Source organism: Cygnus olor, chromosome 4, assembly GCF_009769625.2.
Source record: "Cygnus olor isolate bCygOlo1 chromosome 4, bCygOlo1.pri.v2, whole genome shotgun sequence".
In the NCBI taxonomy this organism is placed as follows: Eukaryota; Metazoa; Chordata; class Aves; order Anseriformes; family Anatidae; genus Cygnus; species Cygnus olor.
In genome coordinates this window covers 9,492,827-9,501,488 of record NC_049172.1, presented here as the reverse complement: position 1 = coordinate 9,501,488, position 8,662 = coordinate 9,492,827, and the positions used below count along the sequence as shown (strand labels likewise).

At 39.9% G+C, this 8,662-nt stretch overlaps 1 long non-coding RNA gene across 3 annotated transcripts in view; it reads left to right on the top strand.

Moving 5' to 3' along the window:
- Positions 1-8,662, top strand: part of LOC121069264 — a 33,633-nt gene that overhangs the window by 8,749 nt on the left and 16,222 nt on the right. For all 3 annotated transcript variants that reach the window (XR_005819366.1, XR_005819367.1, XR_005819365.1), the window contains exons 2-3: positions 4,536-4,672; positions 8,398-8,593. This is a non-coding gene — a long non-coding RNA (uncharacterized LOC121069264). The remainder of the gene's footprint in view (positions 1-4,535; positions 4,673-8,397; positions 8,594-8,662) is intronic.

Sequence of the window (8,662 nt, the reverse complement as noted above, 5' to 3'; positions counted from 1 at the left end):
ACTGGAGTTTTTCAGCTTGTGTTCATGGGCAAGAAATACTTTGAAATGCTCTTTGGGGTAAAAAAATAAGTAGGCATCTGAATGGTCAGACAATGGGGATTTGAGCAAGATGTATTTATTTATTTATTTTTAATTAAAAAATAAAAGGCATGGAGCAGGCCAAGAAATGTCTTGGCTATATTAGATTCTCTAACTAACACAAAGCCCTTCAGATCTGATCTAAGTAGAAAACAACATATTAAATAGCTGCAATTACATTAAAACGGAGGAGCCAGAAATAAAAACAACCAAAAAAAATACAACTTCCAGGCCTTTTTCATTAAGAACTAAGTGATTTAAGAGGTGATTGTAGTTGTTGTTACCAGTGAAGAAGGGGAAAGAATATTCTAGCAAACCCTGTGCATGAGTAATGCACATTAGTAGTCAGAGCTCTGTGAAGTTACTAGTCCTTATCTTATCTCTTTATTTTTTTCCCTCCTTTCTCCAGTTCATTTGTACTTTGACCTTAACAAAGTCTGTTCAACATTGCTGTGCTTTGCTTTTCTGTTTGTGTGTGACCTAAATGCAGTGGTGTTGGAGAAAGGCTTGTTGGTGTTAAAGGAATAGGTCTGACTTGTGCCTCACAGATCTGTTTTGGAGTTTCATTCATTTTTTTTGTAAGTCAGTGACTGTCAGTGCTCTTTGCATATGCAGAGAGCTGCACTAACCAAAGCACTCCTCCATGTGGTAAGGAGGTGCCAGATCCTTGTAGCTTGCACCATCAGTCACTTGCTGCTTGTCAACCCATTTCCATGCTATAAATCTATTCCAGCGGTGTTAGCAGCTGAGCTTTTAGTCACCACCATTTTTTACAGCTGAGAGACAGTTTTATCAAAAAACAAAACAAACAACAACAACAAAAAAAACTTTTAATCAGGGCTGGTATAAACTGAGTTCTGAGCCAAATTTCTAGGCTAAGCTTAATGGTGGCACTTCCTTACATTTGAGCTTGCCTTGAATTTGCAATGCAGCTTTATGTTTTAATGTTCCTTTCCTCCAGCGTGTCAATGGAATCGGGGTAGTTTTGAGTACATCCCAAAGAGGGAAGTTAAAATAAGTTTAACTAAAGCCATATTTTACTAGCTTTTAATTGTTCATTAAATATTTAAAGCGGCCTAAGGCACCATGGCAATTCCTTCAGTTGCAGAGAAGCAGCTGGGAATTCCTCTTTCCATTTCACTAGCAGAAAATTGAACTGGTATTTTTGGTTCTCAAAAACTTTGCTTTTGGCGAAGATGTAAATGGATCTGATAGGAAACAAACTTATCTCATAAATATTTGCAAGGTTTTGAGCCACTATGAAGTTTATTTTAGAGTAGAGTGTGGAATACAGACTCATGTTGAGGGTTCTGGTTCTGAACCCTTTTAAAGGGGAAATAGAAGGAGTTTTCTGGGAATTGTTTTTAACACCCGGCAGCTTGTTCCTACCTTGGCTGGATTACGTGGTAAAGAATGCATGGTAAGAATAGCGGTAATTTAGCTTTTGCTTTTAATGTGAGGTGATTAATGAGTTAAAACTGTACCTTCCCTCCAAAAGTTTTCTGTGTTTAGTTGGTATAAAGCACAAGCACTTCTTTGCACTAGGATCATGCCTCAAATGAATTACAAGGTAGTAAAAAAGCCCTTTTTTATTTTAGCTGTAAGAAATCGAGGAGAAAAGCTCTGCAGCCTGTGGCAGAACTACACTGTAAGATTTATAAATATTGTTTTTCAGAAGCACTTGTTACTCAAGTGAGCACAGCTTTTTACAGGATCAGAGGCAGGTTTATTCTTCTGAAGAAAAAAAATTCTTCTCTGCTACCTGCTACTCACTACACATGTGAACAATGAAGTAAATTCCTGTGCCTCCTAAAATCAGAACAGATTTGTGCCTGTGCATTTAAAATAATGAAGTTGGTAATGCATCGAACAGATTTAACCTTCGCTTCCTCTGATTGTGATTTCTTACAGATTAAGCTCTCCATTTATGTTGCCCTTTCACCCTGTAACAGCTGTTGACAGAATGAAAAAATTGATGGACTGCTAGTTGCATGCAGTTGGCCTGGAACTGTGTATCACAATTTGTTGCATGAGGGCTCTTCATCTAAGTGATATTTTGCTTCTGTATATCTTCTGGAAGCTTTAGGACTGTGAAAACAAACTGGTTGAGGTTTTGGTCTGTAAGTGAGGATCTAATCCGGGTGGAGAGACATCATTTTAGATCAGTCATCACCTCATCACTGTCCATGGCAGAGGTGTTTTCTTAAGAGAATCTGCTGCCTCACCACCGAGAAGGTTGCATTTTAGCCCTTTGCCCTTTGGTAATGGAGAAACCTCTGTTTTTCTTGTGGTTGGCTGCAGCCCACACTGGCGAGCCCTGTGGAAAGCTCTGCAGGCATGTGTTTGGGTATTTCGTAGAATCACCAAGTCAGTTCTCTGTGCATGTGATACATGGATATGAAGACACTTACTGAATGACCTCTTTTCTTCCTTGGTCAGCACCAAGCCTTTCCGGTCTGTTTGAAAGCCCTAGATAAATGCAGAGGAAGCCACATGGATTAAAACTAAATCCAAGATTTAGCTCAGCAGATGTCCCTTTCAGAGCATTCACAGGGTGTTATAGGATCAGCGCAGTATGGCCCACATCTTTCCTCATCATCCCATAAGCACTGAAGGACCATTCCCCTGGCTACTGAATTGCTGTCAGCCCTCTTTGCTGGTTACTGCTCCACCTTGCATCCCAACGTTAGTAGTTAGGCAGAAGGTTTGAACTAAGATGCAGCATTATTTTGTGCTCCTGCCCAGCTGCAAGCCTGGGTGGTGAGACATTACTGCGCATGTCAGGAGGAACATCTGCAGCAGAAGGGTCCTCGAGTGCTCAAGCCAGAAGTTTTGCTGTCTCTATAGAAATAGTCATCTCCACTTCCTTGGAAATTATCTCACCCAGCCACCCTTGCCTGTTTGTTTTATGAATTAGAGCATTTTTCTTTTACTACTAAATGTTCATTTGCTCAAGTCATTAAGTATAAGATATAGGAGATGAATAATACTACCTTTTATAATTTTAAGTTCCCTAATGAGGAATACTGTGTCTGTACTCAGAAACCTGGAAATGCAGCAGTGACAGTTGGCCTTTTATGTTTATATGTAACAGCTCAGCATTTTTTCTTCTCTTTTAGCAAATGGTAAATTCAGCCAGAGAAATTCAGCTTCAGACTGATTTAATGTTTGGCAAACTCAACCTAAATTTACAAGAGGTTTTGCTCAAAGAAGAAAGTATGATGGCAGGATTGAAAATATCTGGTATTCCATTTTGGCGAAGTTCTCACATTTAAAATCTTCATAGTGAATTACTGCATACTGAATTACTAGTGAATTAATTTTTTAAGAAATGTACAGAAAGGGTCATGAATGCATCTGGAAGATTATCCATGCATAGCTGTCCCTCCAACATCACTGGAGCTTTAGTTAGAGGCAAAGTTTAATGATCAATCAGATCTAATGTGAGCTGGGCAGCTTAAAGAAGCAATCAACAGACATTTGCCATTTGGAGGCTTGGGGTTTAATTGGTAAATTTATTTCTGTGCCCCTGGCAGCAGAGAGCTTTTGTGCAAAGAAGACACAATTCAGCATGGAGACACAGACTGGAACTCCGTGGCATGTCAGCTGATGCCTTACCCGTATCCGTCTGTGGTCTTTCTGCTTTATTTCCCATTACATTCTGCAGAAATTCCCACGTGGAACTGGAAAAAAAACACATCATCACGTCAGAGCCAGTCAGCTGCTTTTAATATTTCAATTAATTTTTTGTTTTCCCTCTGTCAAAAGGAAGTAAGAATTAAGAATTTAATATTTGAGTAAAAGTTGCAGAGGATAAGAGAGCTTTGTTCATTGTTTTATGCATGTGGTCAAACTTTTGATGAAAATTGGAGACACTGTCTGGATAGTTAAATCACGGGGTTTCATCCACGTATAGACCTTTGCATTTGTATCATATTACAATTGTTCATGTGAAGAAATCAGATGTGTTTTATGAGTAAGAGAATAATATCTGATTCATATAAGTAGGCCAATGTAATTAAATGTTAAACCTCATAATGTAACACGGTTTGTGCTGTTTCCCTGATTGGGTCCACATCAGTTTCAGCAGGGATATCGTTGCACAAATGCATAACTTAACTCAAAGAACACAAGCATTTAAAGAGCAACCTTCTTAAAAAACATTACTCTGCTTCATTTCCTGGGCAAGTACTGAAGGATCTCGCTAGGAAGCCCTGGGGTCATCCTGAGCAGACACAGGGTTGGGGCAAGGAGGGCATGCCCCCAGTCTGCAGATACACACGTTGAGGCTGAGGGAAGGGAAATCCTGCTCTTCAACCTTTTGAAATGTGATATTTCCCAAAAAATCTCTGAGTTGTCTTTTGTGATTCAGCAAAATGAATCATTCAATACCATAAACCAACATGGATCATGACAAACAGGGTTTAAAAATGCTGTTTGTTTCATTTCTTTTCCAGATCATTGCTGTAGGAGAAGTTTTCTGTTCCTGGAAACATGCAGGGGTGAACTTGCAAAGTAAGCAAGACAAACGAATCAGTCCATAAGGCTTAATTTAGCCACCATGCAATAGAGCTGTAGGTGCCTCATGAAGCACGTAAGTAAATGGTTCATCCCACCCAAAAGCCAGGTTTCCCCTTCCAAAGCAATCCACATAATCCCAGTAGTGACTTTCCATCAGCAACTGTTTTAATCATGGTAGAAGCCAGTACAGGTGTCTCCAAGCATAAATGCATGAGGGAAATGCTTGAGTCTGTTTTCAGAGACCAGGTGCACTTACCTAATCCTGCAGCTAGCCAACGTCTAAGGCCCACTGTGTCCCAAAGGTACGGTTATGTTGAAGGAGGTTAGGTGCAGTGTATGTACAATAATATATAAGAAAACTTCATTGAAAATACTAGTTGAGGAATGAGCTTGTTTAGCTGAAACACTGGATGTCTTTGATTAATGGTTAATTCTGAGAAAGAATTAACTCCAAGAAATTGAGGCAGTTCTTGGAACTGGTTACAGGGACAGGAGGTAGAAGTGATGAATCTGTCCCTGTGGACCAGAAACTAATTGAACTCAAAAGCCAGGAAAGCTCTGAGTGTAGAAGTCAGCAGAAAATTAACAGAAGTCAGTAGAAAATAGTTACGGAGTTATCAGCAAGGAAACTGTCCATTTATGCTTTTGTGCTTAAGGAGAAAGGGATTCTGTATGTTCTGCTTCTCAAAGACTATGGTAAAATAAATAGCTCTTAATCTCCTATTTGGATTTCTTTCTGTTTTGCTTTCTCCCTGAATTAAGCAGTAGTCTGAAGTGTTTAAACAGAAGCTACTCAGCTATTCTTTGTCTTACTTTTTCCATAGCTGGTATGAATTAAAGTAGGTAGGTAAAAGGGCCTCCTCTAGTCTTTGCCCCCATTTAATAGTCATGGCTTCTGAGATTGCAGACAAGCTCTTGCACAAGTGCATTTTGATCACGTAGTATGCCTGTTCCTCAGTGAGCTGGCTGTGCTGTGCATGAGCAACACGCAGCATGCAGTACTTCTGTCTGGCTGAGGCTGAGGGGGACTTCTGATGCGTGCTGCCCTGCCCCATGGTGCAACCACTTGGCCTCCCAGCCTTTCCTCCATGCCCTCGTTTGGGTCGGTGTGGTGTTCAAACCTGTGGACATGCTGTTTTAAGGGTACATACTTGCAGTTATTTAAAGCTCTGGGCACAAAAATAACAGGCAAGCCTGTGTCTGGTAGATAGCTGCATTCCCAATTTGCCCATAGGAAGCAAAATGCAAAGCACGGTGGGTATACCTGGAGGCTGTTTCTAAATCTAGCCATGAATATCTCCATCTTATGCTTGTCTGCAGTTGTTGAGGCTTAAATGTATGAAGGCAGTGTCTTTTGTTTAGAGGCTTAAAGTGCAGCAGAAGGGAGCTGGTATTTGTCTGATATCAAACCAGGTGCAAAACAGCAGAACTAATTATAAATCAACAAATACCAAACACAATTAAAAAGATAATCAGATGGGGAAAACTCTCCAACAACATGATGGAGACAACCTAAATAGTCCAGGCTGAGATAGCTTTTCCTTTCCCACATGCTGTTGCAATGGATATTAGGAAGAATTGGATATTAGGAAGAATTTCTTCATGGAAAGGTTGGTTAAGCATTGGAACAGGCTGCACAGGGAAGTGGTGGAATCCCCATCCCTGGAGGTATTTGAGAGAGGTGTGGATGTGTAGTCTTAAAGATGTGGCAGTAAGGGATGTGGTTTAGTGATGGGACCTGGTAGGTCAGGTTGATGGTTGGTTGAAGGTCTTTTCCAACCTAAGTGACTCTATGATTCAGTCTGTTTCCATTCTGGTGATCTTCCATCTGTGAATGGAGGCAGAGAAGTGTGCCTTAAGACTCTCAACTTGCAGCTCTGGATAACGGAGGACCTGTTTTCACGGGTACCAGAGAGCACAAAGTATGTGTGGTACCTGGAATGATGATCTGAGTCAAAACACAATTTCCAAGCACATTTCATTTGATGTTCTCTCTCTGATAACCAGACACAGCAGTAATTATGAACGTGCAGAGCAAAACTGCAGTATTCTCTCTTTATATTACCTCTCTAGAAGCAGAAGGGGAAAAAATACTATATTTTCTGCTAATGTTCTCATTTCAGCTTTGGGGAGATAAGTGCCTCAGATATGTTTGTATAGACAAGATGAGTAATTGGCTAGAGATATTTCCTCATAGCAGTACAGTTTTCAAAGTGATAGAGGTGGCTCTGAGGAAAGTGACCTAGCTGGAGGAAAGTGACGTAGCTGGAGGAAAGTGACGTAGCTGGAGGAAAGTGACCTAGCTGGAGGAAGTCACTTTGGGGTAAAATGATCTTAAGTAACCCTAATTATATTACTGTTTCACATCAGTACAACTTCAGTGCTTTGAGCTTTAATTCGTCTGAAGACCAGAGCTTGCCCTGTTAGGATGCCTGGATTTGTTTTCTTTTCTCCTCAGTGTAACAGGAAATAATGTGAAATACATCCAACTTTCACAGAGTTGAGCCTTCAAGGTCAGAATCAGTACTTTTATTCCCTTGTTCAAGTAAGAATGCCTTCTGTCTTGCTGTTGTTTCCCTTGCATAAATTTGAAATGGTTGAGATTCCTTTTTGGCAAGTCGTTCCTAAGAGGTTTCTGGTTTTCATTGCTTAATCCTCCACCATAATGTTGTGAAAATGTTTATTTCTGCCCTTCCTCCTCCTCCCAATTTTCTTATCATGAGATTCAGATAACACAACCATCTTTAAATAAATAAATAGTAATACTTTCAAATAGTCACCACCCCTCAAATTTTTGTTCCTCTCCTTTCTTTCTTTTTTTTTTTTTCTCCATAAAACGTAGAATTGTAAGGAGTGAAAATCAGAAAATCTTCCCTTTTTGACAGTGGTGGTCATGCAGCTGATGCATTCAGCAAATATTGACTGTGAGAATGCTAAAGGGGCTACGTGTATTTTGCTGTTAAATTTATAGCTCTATTTTTTTTGTGTGATTCTTAAGTACAGAAAGTGGCAAACTGAAGTCGTGTTTGCACAGAAGCTCACTGACTGCTTTTGCTGGTTGAGCTGGGAGTCTTATCATTAAGACTCTTAATGATACTCACCACTTAGAGGGTTAGCCAAGGGCAACACGGCACTTCATCAGAAATATTTCTAGTAAGGTTTGGGTGGGATCGATGTCTGAGAAACCTTTGTTAACAGGAAGAAAAAAAATGCATCATGTGAAAATACTAAGTTCTGCAGAGTTATAGACATTCATATTTTTGTCATTGTCAACTGGGGGAAGGAAAAATACTTGAACGTTGATGTAAAACATTTGATTCACTCATACATATTTTGGACCATTACACCCACTCTCATAAAATTGTAGGAAAACATAAATTGCTTGGACTGCAACTATTTTGATGTCTTACTCAAAATATTTGCTGTAATCTTAAGGCTTTCGCAACATCTTTATCTGTAAGTGTGTTTTTCTTAGCTAAAATAGATCTTTCCAAGAGCGTTAAGTACCTGTGTAAATTGTCTTTTGTCTCCACGGTGGCTTCTTTGCTGTTTTGATAATTGAGATAATTTTTTACCTGAAATTTCTTGTGGAGTTCTAACCTATTTGGAAATGTCTTACTGGGCGGCATAAGGTTTGACACACAACACTGTTTTATGATAAGCATCAATACGTGGATATGCAACAGCCCATGAGTAGTAGAGGTTCCCCTAATCTCTCCGTACACTAAATAATCACTGCATTTCTGCAGGGGACTGAAACTGAGACAAGTTAATGTATCTTCCTGTTTTCTTTTTTAGGTGCTCATTTTTTTTCTGGAAACCATGATGAAACCACTCACTAGTTCAGACAATGCACCCTTTTGTTTCCACTGATTCAGACAGCATCAGGAAGAGAGGGAAGCAGGTTGCAACATGGGGCTTGGAAGAGATGACTGTCTTGGTAGGGTGGGGCTGAACATCAGACCTGGGTTGCATGCCTGAGGACAAAACAGAGGTATTTGTCCAACCCTAAATATTATTCTATCAGTCCAACAGCTTGCCTGCAGGCAGCTTTCTCACCTCT